This window comes from Salvia miltiorrhiza, chromosome 7, assembly GCF_028751815.1.
Source record: "Salvia miltiorrhiza cultivar Shanhuang (shh) chromosome 7, IMPLAD_Smil_shh, whole genome shotgun sequence".
NCBI lineage: Eukaryota > Viridiplantae > Streptophyta > Magnoliopsida > Lamiales > Lamiaceae > Salvia > Salvia miltiorrhiza.
In genome coordinates, this window is record NC_080393.1 from 34,748,250 (window position 1) to 34,760,116 (window position 11,867).

Consider the following 11,867-nt stretch of genomic DNA (forward strand, 5'->3'; position numbering starts at 1 on the left):
ACAACGAAGGACGGAGGGTTGTCTCAAAAACTCCAGCCTAACCATCGCCCTTAGACAGCCTGGTCCAAGAAAGAGAAAAAATAAAGGGTAAAAAAGAAACCAAAGACCAACAGAACACAACACCACAAGGGTCGAGGAACCCGTCGCCGAGACGTGACCATCACGGCTCCCTCAACACTCTCAGACAGCCCAAGAAGACACCCAAAACCGCTCCCAGAATACCTGCTAACATCACGACAATAGACATCACGCGGAAGAAGAAAAAGAAAGCCCCTAAAAGGGCAGGACTCGACGCATCTACGACCCAAGCTCGCCGCAATACCTGAGAAATATTTTTATATTTATATAAAATTAATTCAATTATCATATTTATAAATATAAAAAAAAATAACTTTAATAGAATATATTTGAGCTGAATATAAAAAAAATAAGAAGAATTCATAACAATTAAAAATTGATATTATGAAAAGATAAAATAATAAAAATAAATAGTATAAGAATAAATTGAAAATTAAATTTATTAAAAAAAATATGAGAGAGGAGAGAGATTTTTTAATCTTTAAATAAATATAACTTTTACATTTTTAATCAAATATTTACATAAAATATATTAACTTAAAACTCTTATCGAGATCTTTGATTTGATATGCATATTAAATAATTTATAATTAGTAGAATTTCACAAATTTAGAAAGAAAATAAATAAATAAATAAGAAGATAAAGAAAAAATATAGTTTAAAATTAAATCATCAATTTTATTATAATTGCAAAATTGCTATTCAATTTTGAAGTAAATTTAAAATTAATTTAACATTGAAATCTTGGCTATTGTACAGATATTTGTAGGCATGTCGGGTGTAATTGACGGTTCAATATTTAAGTTTTTTGTTGTTTTTTATGAAAATAATCTCCATTTAAACAAAAAAATACATATGGATGCTAAGTGGACCAGCCTTGCCAAATCAGCAAGACTTACCGGAGCATCCACAAACCACAATGATGCTTTTCCATTCTATGACGCATCATTGTTTTTTTTAGTGGACCCAAAACTTCTTTTCCTCTCTCATTTCTCCTCTCTTTATTCCCCAATTTAACTTTCTCGGTAGCCATGCTTCTCCATCCACATCATCAAATTCCTTCTAATTTCCTCCCTATTCACTATGCCCGTACTCGCTCAATATGTAATAAATATTAAATTACGTAACTAAATTGAAAGTGTAAATATTCTTTGGACATTGTTGACAGTACAAGACTTTTTAGGATATACACAAATAATTAGAGGTATTTTAAATAAACTTCCTTTTATAGTATTATACCTTATGTTAGACTTAATTTATTAACTTTATATCTAAATTACTCGAATTTTGTCTTAATCATCGAAATGGATTATCTCGTATATTGTTTAGTATTGTTTTTATATATTTTATGCAACTTTTTGAGAAGGAAAAAGACTATATATAATAAGTATCGGAATGTACAATATCTAAAAGCCAGTAAGAGAACTCCGACTTCCATATCATTAATTATATCCCGAGTGTGAATAGCATGCTGAGCTAATGCATGAGCTGCCATATTCGGTTCGTGACGAGCATTAACCAAAGACCGTTTAGCAAAGTCGAAGGTATCCCACAAATCACCCGACAATGAATAAGATCCTTTACGCTCATGATGAAGCACATGCATTGCCAAAAGAGAATCTATAAACACCAAACATAAGCCCACAAATACATCCCACTCCAACCAGCTGCCCTTCATTCATAGTCGAAACGTGCCTTCGGGAGGTAATAACCGATTAGCCACGACCACGAAATTTCTTACCTCTTGGAACTAGTCTAGCCATGCATCTTTTCCAACCACCCTCCTCCTTATGTTTCAAACCACAAAGAGCACCTCTCTAGAATTGCACTACCCTTTGCTTCCAAGTGATATCATCCAACGATAAGTGCCCACGAGATATAACCTCATGCCAATCATCCCAATCAAGCCATGTGTTTTTAATCTTAACATAGAACAAGACACAATGAGTAGTAGTACCTATATCTCTCTTGCACCAGAAACAGGTGCCCAAGGAGAACAAAATAGGGGAAAGGTGTCCCATTAGAAGATTAATTTAAATTTTACTCAATTTTTTTGGCTTCTTTCTTCTTGCCTTTTTGTTATCCATGTTTCTTTGCATTTTGGAATCAAATCCAGCAGTTGTGGATAAATTTTTCTCTTGAATAATCCTCCATGAGAGAGAGAGAGAGAGATGTGTGTATGGATATGTGAGAAACTATGCAAACAAGATGAGAGAGAGAGAGAGATGTGTGTGTATGACTATGTGAGAAACTATGCAAACAAGATCACAACATCAACACAAAAAAAATTCAAAGCTTCAAAGGGATTGGAGAAAAGTGATTCTCCAAAGCTTAAACTAATGAGAGTCCAACGCGAAGGGACAAGAGGGGAAGGTGAGGGGGCTGGATGCGGTGCCGGAGGAGTTCAACTCATTCAAGGTGGAGAAGGCGGCGACAGGGTTGGAACAGGAGTGGTAGGGTGGTGGCGAGGTAGAATAGAAGATATGAAAACAGGGGTGAGGCAGCGAGAAGAAAAAGTGAGAGAGTAAGAGAGCGTGAGAATGAAAAAAAAAGTAGGGTTTAGGTTTAAATAGTTAGTTTAATTAAGTTCTAATTATAGTCCAAAAAGGAAGCATGTCATGTTACAAAAAAAAAAAAAAAAAAATACAAGCTATGAATATTGGGACAAATGACCTATAATACTAGGTTAGAAAAGGAATAAATAGTCAAAATTGGACTTAGTAAAAACTTGAAGATAGGAGAAATAGTTAAAGACTTTGGGCTCAAACCAGTCTTTACTTTGGGCTCAAGAATGACAGCTTTTGGACTCGAGCATAAAGGGTGATTGCCACTTCTTTACAACCATTTCATCTCTGGACTTCAAGGTTTCAAGGCCTCTATGTATAAAGGTGAAACTCATTGCATTCGGTATCATTTTTTAATGTTTTTTTTGACAAACGGTATCATTTTTTCAAGTACATTTCTCTTTATTGAATAACAATATTGCTAAGCATTTTGTTCCAATATTTTAGTTCATGTAGTTCTCTTAAGTGAGAGACTCGTGAACTGATTCACTTTTTATGAGACTCATATATCCTAGTGTGTGATAAATCAATATAAGTATTGAGGGAGCCCATGTTAGTCCATTTATCTCAACAGTAGAGTCTAGTAACTTCATGTTATTAGTTAGTTGATGGGTTAGAATGAATTTCTACCCTATTTTGTTGTCTCTACTTGATTCATAGTGATTTTTAATCTTATATATTAATGATTCACATTTTTATAGTGAATTCATGCTACAAATTAATTGATAATTTATAGTATAAAATTATTTAATTACATTCACAATTCCTTTTTCGATGCAGTTACGCTTTTACAATAATTACTAAATTATTTATTTTCACAATTAATCCAACATAATTAGAATCACAAGGGCAATAAGTTTCACCGTAATATAGTTTAATGATTAACAGTCGTGCATAGTACATTACATTTAAATATCGAGGGTTGGTCTCTGAATTATTATGTTAGTATTTGTCTTTCCTTATGTTATACTACTATACTCGTACGTGTGATGCATAACCAACATCGAAATTAAATATTATTTTAAATAAATAAATATACATAAATATAATTTAAATATAAATAAATAAAAACATGAATCTTAATAAAACAATATGAATATGAAATATATACTCCCTCCGTCCCACTTCAATTGGCACACTTGCCTTTTTTGTTTGTCCCACTTCAATTGATACTTTCCAAAAATAGCATGTGGTCCCTACCTTCTCTACATACATTAAACAAATGGCCCCACCCACTTTACACACTCAACCAGGGGCGGAGCCAGACTTTCGATTCAGGGGGGGTCCAATTTTTTTAAAAGAAAATTAATAATTAAATAAAAAAATAAAATAAACTAAAATAAATTAAGTTAAAAATAAATGATAATCAATAACACAATTCTAATATTATTTAAATTATAAAAAACACATTTTAACAGATTTTCAAGCTCATATTCATGTTACGATGTATTTTACAATAAAATTACTAAATAGGAGTATTGAATATTATATATAGTGCAAATACATGATAAAGTCTCTTTCTATTGGAGAAATTTTTAATTGAAATGTTACGAAACGATGTCGTTTAGGCCTCACAAAAACGTTGTCGTCTTTACTTATCCACATAAGCTCCAATTCAACACTCTAGCGATCGAAAAAATTGGGGGACGAAATTGCAAAACTTGAAAAAATAGTGATTTAATTCGCCACACTCAAAAGACATTAAAATTGCAAATTCAAAATAGTTTGTGATTTTATTTTCCAAAATCCCATGAAACTTTGTAAGGCAAAGTAACTTTCAATATCAAATTCAAAAAAGAAATTTCTAGAATCAAATCCAAGCATGATATGCATAAATTAATTATGTGTTTACTTATTATAAACATCTTAATTCTAAAGCTTACATATCAGTTACAATATAAAATAGCTCAACAAGATAATGATGTAGATAAAATTATATATTTTTTTATTTTTAATATAAAATTACGAAAATATCCTAGTATTTTCAAAAATCCCAGGGGGCCCAGTGACCCCCCTGCCCCACCCCTAGCTCCGCCAATGCACTCAACCCTTTATTCTTAATCTCCGTACCCAAAGTAAAAGTGTCAATTGAAGTGGGACGGAGGGAGTAAATTTTAATTTTGTATTTTCAATTTTTGAAATACCAATTAATCGATTTTCATTGATAATATGTAAATATTTTTTTCGTTATGTGTAGAATTCGAACTTTTTTTTTTTTACTTTGGGGGAGGAGGAGTGGTGGGGTTTGAACTATAATTTGTATAAATATAATTCATCAAAAATCAAAAGCAAGTATAAATGATAATGAGTATCATTATGTATCATATAATATTCTAAGATGTACAAAACTATTTATTTGTAGGGTTAATAGCCGTAAAATACACGAAGTTTCACCAAATTTACATTTTACACATGACCTTAAAAATTAGCTCCATAATACACGAACTATTGATTTAATTATAATTTGCACACGGTGAGAAATCCGATTAAAATTAATGTTGACCGCCAATGACGTGGACTATTATTAAAATTGTGTGGCAGTACATGTGGCATTTTTAACACTTGGAAGCATAAATTGATACTTGTAAAACAATAATAATAATAATAATAATAATAATAATAATAATAATAATAATAATAATAATAATAATAATAATAATAATAATAAAAATCCCATCGGACATTTCCCTTCCCCAAACTGTCTGTCCCTTCCCCACCCCCCCAAGTCCGATGGAAGTCGGCCGAAGGACAGCTGACTTCCCATGGCTCGTCTCCACCCTTTGGTTCTTTATCCCTCTTCAAAATTCCCGCCTCATTCTTTGCAACAGCAAACCACCGATGTCTTCCACCCACCACGCTTTCTCCCTCTTTTTTCAGATCTAAGGATTTTCAGATTTGGAGTAGATTGACGAGTGATGCGGTGGAGGGGTTCGTTTTTCTTATCTCTGTGAAGTTGGTGACACCGGTGGTGGTGTTTGCAGGTCTAGGGTTTTTTTTTTGTTTGCAGATTTCCCACCACCACAAAAATCTCCACCACCATTGTTTTCCCTCTGCACCCTCATGGCGGCACTCACAGATGATGCCCTCATATAAAACTCTGGCGTGCTCGCACGCATATAATAGACCACCTTAAAAGGTTGGTCGTTGGCTGCCAGGAAAGTGGCCTCAACGACCAACTCATGCCTCACTTTACCCTTCTCTCCACAATCAACTCTGTGCACCACCGGAGTTCCTACTGAACGAGGGCTCAATAACACGATCGAGTCTTTGCCCACCAACTTTTTCTGACTCACAAAGGTACTCCATCCTGTAGTCAGCAAATGCCTCCTTGGTGTCCCTCTGTTATCTGCTCGATTCCGTCGCGGATGGCGTTGAAGCTCCGCTCGATGTAGTCATGGCTGCGAGGCGGTCCAGGGGCGGCTGACTGAAATCGGCCCTCTTGAGGGAAGGCTGAACAGATTTGCAGATCTAGGGTTTGCATTTTGGTTTGCAGATTTGCGTGTTTTTTTATTATTAATTTAAAAAGGCTTGACAAAACGACGACGTTTTACATGACCGCCGATGCGTCCACGTTTGCAAATTTCGGGAGACACGTCGTTTAGGATTTAAGGGGTGGTCAACGCATGTGCAAATTGCAATTAAATCAAAATGTGATGTATTGTGGAGCTATTTTATAAGGTCATGTGCAAAATATAAATGCGGTGATAGTTCGTTTATTTTATAAAAATAAAATATACTATGATTTAAGTAAATTTGAATAGTCATGCTACTGCAAATTGAACTCTTCAATTTACTTTTATTTTTTATTTTAAAGAGAAATAATTAGGGGTGAGCAAAAACTGAACCGTAATGCAAAATCGAACCGAACCGTACCATTTTGGTGCGGTGCGTTTTTGCATTTATTGGTGCGATTTTCAGTGCGGTTCCGGAACATGAAAATCAAAAAATTTCGGTTCAGTTGCGGTTCCCCCAATTTTTTTTGGTTGGGGCCCACACCAAACCGATAAATATATATATTTTATTATATAATATATATTAATTTAAATTATAATTTCCTAACTCAAAACCCTAAACTACAGAATCTGAAAATATGCTGCGCTGCTCCCCTCTACTTCTCTTCTACCATTTCCATATCTGACCCACAAATTCGATTTCGTTCATCACCTGCCGCCGTCGCCCCACCGTCCTCGATAGCCTAGGTTAGGTTTGTCTCCCTTCCGGCGCGAGTCGCGCGACTACAAAGTAACAGCAAGCAGGTTCATCCTCTTTTCGGCCTTCCGTCCGCGACAGCCCATGTTCTTCCCGATTTCCCCCCTTCCGGCACGGCCCGTCCCTGGTCCCTCCTTCCAGTTCCAGCAACAACAACTTCTTGCCTTCTTCGATCCCCTCCCTCTTTCCGCAAACTTTGAAACTTGAATTTGTGTTTTTGTGATGTTTTAATTCCTTGAAACTTGTAGACTAAGTATTGTTATGTTGTTGAGATTTGGCACTTGAATAATTTGGTTAGTTTTTTCCATGTTATTGTTGATTTTTTTGCATGTTATTGTTGATCCTTACAAATCAAGAAAGACATTTGGCTAGACTTCGTACAAGATACTGTGCAACTATGATAGGATAGATAAATAACTACGTCAAGGATGATGTAATGAGGGCTGCATCTGAATATTATCAAAATTTCGTGTCCGTACTGGATAAAAAGATGGAAAAGATATTTGGATGACTTTGAGTTTGAATAGTACACTGTGTTGAAACAAATGATGTTTTCAACTATGATTACGTATAACATTTACATGAATTTGTCCGTTTTTTTAATATATCAATTCATTTCACCTGTTTTGAAAAATATGTTATATTTTTTTGCTATATTAGAATGGTATGAACATTGATATTAATTAATTTGGTTAAATATTGAATACTCGAAAATGTGCATTACTTCATATCTACAGTGCAATTGATAGCTATAAAACCTTAAATATATGTAATTTTTATTTCCGTTGTGCATTTAGATATAATACTATGCAATTGTAAACATTATCATATGTGTGCATTTGTGCATTTCCGTTAGATATATGTGCATTTCGATAATTACCATGAGGAAGAAATTTCGAAAATAAATCATATAAATTAATCTACAAAAAAAAGCAATTACTAAATATTCATAAATACCTTCATTGTTCATTGTATATAAACACTTGCTTCAACTGGCTTCAATAAGAATTGATATTAACAATATGGAAGAATATAGAAGACTTAGAAAAAAATGAAACGATATATAAGAACTAAAAGTACAAAGACGTAGAAAACCTAATTTGAAAAGAAGAAAGATTAAATACGTATCTCACTTATTTGAAAACTACTTTGAGTCTTTAATTAATTAATACTATTGCAAAAGACATAATTATCCTCCCACTAATTAAAAACATGAAAAAACGGTAAAATGAAACAACTAAAAGCTAATTATGCGGTTTTAATTTATAAGAAATCTAAACCACTAGATCTAAAATTTCAAAGACTAAGATTAGGTTCCTAGTTCTCATTTTAAGAGGGGTTTTTATTAGAACCCCCCTCTGTATATATATATATGGAGTGGATCATGTAGATCAACCCCCTTATAATAGTATATAGATCTTAAATATGGACCGCATAATGTGTGTATGTGGCGAGCTAGGAGAGTGACACGTGGCATATGCCTTTCAAGGCAAAACGCTCAAACGATGGATCAAAAAGTGATATTTACCCTAAAGATGCACTCATATAGCTATATTGAGTAATAAAACTCAATTTTCGGCCACCCATCGAAAAAAACACAAATTATGACCATTTTTTTTACAATTTCGGTCCAATATACCCTTGACCCCGCGGATCCTACTCTACCCAACCCAACCGTACACGTGATTCTTCATTTGCTCCCCCCCTCCCCCCACTTGGCACAAATGAGCATAATTGTGCCAAATATACCTAATGAATGACACAATTGACACGAATTTATCCATTTATATCAATTGTACCATTATAACCCACGCACCCCAACCCAAACCCAAAGCCCAACCCAACGCAAACCCGAACCCGATTCATCCTAATTAAGGGCAAAACAGTCCTAAAACGTAAAATATGGCCAAATTTTGTGTTTTTAGATGAGAGATCAAATATTGAGCTTCTTTGCTCAATATAGCTAATCTCACATGTTGACTCTAAAATAAATATATATAATATTGGTGTTTCCTGAAACCAACACCTAAACTACGGGGTGAAAAGCATAAACTATACCTAGTAAAGTTGATCGGAAAGAGTGAAGTGATGATCGGAGAATTGAGCACGAGAGCAAAATATGACTGTTGTATTCAAAAGCAAATGATAGCGTGATTACAAGGTACAAATGCGCGACCTATTTATAGAGTACAGAGAAGGGTAAAATGGTAAAATTGGTGTAAGCGCATGTATTTGGCGTGGTCGAAGGATATATCCGGAATTTCATCTTTACGCGGGAAGTCTTCCGCGTTTCTGGCGATCCCTCTGATGGAGGTGACTTCTCTGTCGTGGAGGACTTCTCTGGTGTGGGAGACTTCTCTGGTGTGGAGGACTTCTCTGGTGTGGGAGACTTCTCTGCCGATGATGATTTCTCTGACAAAAGCCATTCCTCTAGTGGATGAGTTGTCTCTGATGGATGAAATCCCTCTGGTAAGAATGATCCTTTTGACCAGTATGATTCTTCTAGTGAAGATGATTCCTCTGATTTGTATCCTTTCTCTATTCTACACATATTACTCCTCATCAACCACTCCCCCCTCTGGTCTGGTTGAACCGGGTATTCTTCGTGTTCAACCATGGCAGTATTGTTGAAGCTGGTGTTATGATGTTCTCCCTGATCCCTGCAAATTCTGAAAACACGAAAACTTTAATACTATAAGAAAGTAAAGATAAACCCTATAAATTATTCTCCAGTGTTTTTGTTACTCCCACCCCCTGGTCTGACTAGTTCGCTCTGGATTAGTGCAACTAGTCAGAGGACTCGCCCGCATGGGTGACGTCACCCGCATTAAATGCCTGTCAAAGCTACAGTGCTTTTCCCGTACCCCGAGGTTATCTTTTTAACCTTTGCGTCCTTTCGTCTTTCCTTAGGGATTTTTAGCCGTCGATTTATTTCCGTATGCCACGTGTCGTTCATCCCGCATGTTGGTAGTTGCCCGCGTATATTTTTACTTAGTCGATTCGAACTCCCATTTTTCACTATTCTTCTTCTCCGGTTTTCTCAAATTCCTCTATCTGCAAATTCCGGCGATTCTCCCTCCTGTTCCGGCGTACCTTCAGCGATCCTTCTGCTCCGGTATTTACAATCAAACTTTATTTGACCTAGGTAATTTGCATACCCTCCTCTCCCAATTCTTGTGATTAGTTGTAGCGTAGTGGTGTAATTATTTGGTGCTCTGATTGAGCGTGCTAAAAAACCCTAGGATTTGTATTTCTGATAATGGCTTCCACTTCCGCTCCTCAACCCTCGCGTTCACCCTCTCCTTCTACCCGAACTTCTTCATCTTCCTCTCCCCAACTCCAGGATCTTGATAACCTCCCTTCCCCCTCTGCTTCTTATGACTCCCAAACTGTCCCCAGTTCTTCTCAGCCTAAGAAAAGGGGTAAGAAGACTCCCCTACCCCCAAAGCGTATTCCTGAATCCCTCATAGGCGTCGCGGCGGTTGAGAGATTGGCACGTAAATGTCGTCACCCCGAAGGTTTAAAATTCGAGGCCTTCTCTAAAGATTCAACACCTCCCGAGAGCCTTCGCCACCCTAGGGTAATAGCCATCTGGCAAGCCCAAATAGACGCTGGCCTAAGGCTTCCTCCTCCTACCTTTCTGGTTGATGTCTGCAACCATTTTCGTATCCCTTTTTTCCAAGTCGCTCCCTCTGCCATCCGAAGACTATACGCCTTCCATATCCTTTGCCGAGCCCACGGTGTTAAGGACACCGCCAAACTGTTCTGTCAAACTCAATCTCTTCGCATGCAGGGCAATCCTTTGTATAGCTTTGCGTGTCTTCGAAGATTTCCCACTTCTTTCATTTCCTCTCTAAATTCTTCTGATGGCGGCTTTTTGAGCTATTATTGTTATGTGCGCACCCTGTTCGGCACCTGGCGCGATTATCATGTTCGGGAACTAGAGTGGCACAATCCCCGGACTAGTTATAGACCAGCCTCCCCAGAAGCTCCCTCTGCCTTTGACTTGGATGTCATAGCCCGTCTGAATGCTATGAACAAAGTTCAGCCCTTAGACTGTAAATACCTTGCTGAGAATAATTCGGCTCTGGCATACAATGGCCTGTTTCCCCTATATCCCCAGAAATCAATAGGTAAAGAATATGAATTAGAAAATATATTAACTTTTGTTACCCTGATTTTAAAGATGTGGAATTTTGATTTGCAGACATGTCTTGGAGAAAGAAGTGCGGGGACAATCTGCCCGCTATTGCTTCTCCTGTTCCCAGCGGGGAGCATGGCTCGGGGGATTCTGCTTCCCGAACTGCTCCTTCAGAACAACCAGCTGGGGCCGAGCTGGTCATCATTCCCCCGGTGGTAGAGGTCCCAGAGGGGAATGTGGAAGTCTCCCGCCCCTTTGATGTAGAGGAGGTTGATGCAGGCGCCCTTGTTCATAGGAGCAGGCGTCCCAGTACTGATGGTGCATCTGGCACCTATGAAGGGGATATCCAGATTGTGGATATTACTGATGAAGTTCCTTCCCCTGACTCGGTCCCCGGTGTCACCCTGACTGAACTTTCGAAGAAAAGAAAGAGGGGTTCCCTGATCTCCGTGGGGGAGAAGGAGAAACAGGAAGGCCTGAAAAAGGCCGGTCAGTCCAAGGAGCCAGCGAAGAAGTCCACTGATGGTTCGAGGGTCCTCCCTTCCGCCGGGGGAAAGGGTAAGGAACCAGCGAAGAAGTCTGCCGGTGGATTGAAGACCCTCCCTTCTGCAGGTGGAAAAGGCAAGGGCAAAGCTGTGGCCTCTGCTGAAGAACCAGATGATGTTGTTCCTGGGCCGATTTCGAGTCTGTCGGGGCAGGCGTTAATCGATGCCTTGATAGCTCGTGTCCACTCCAAGGACCAGGAGAAAGTGGAGAAGCTAACCCGGGGGGTTTTAGTTACTCAGCTGTGCCAGTTGGCTCTTCAGGTACCTTGCTTTTTATACTTTTTATCCTAGTAAAAACGAAATTACTAACCTCTTTATTGTTCTGTCGGA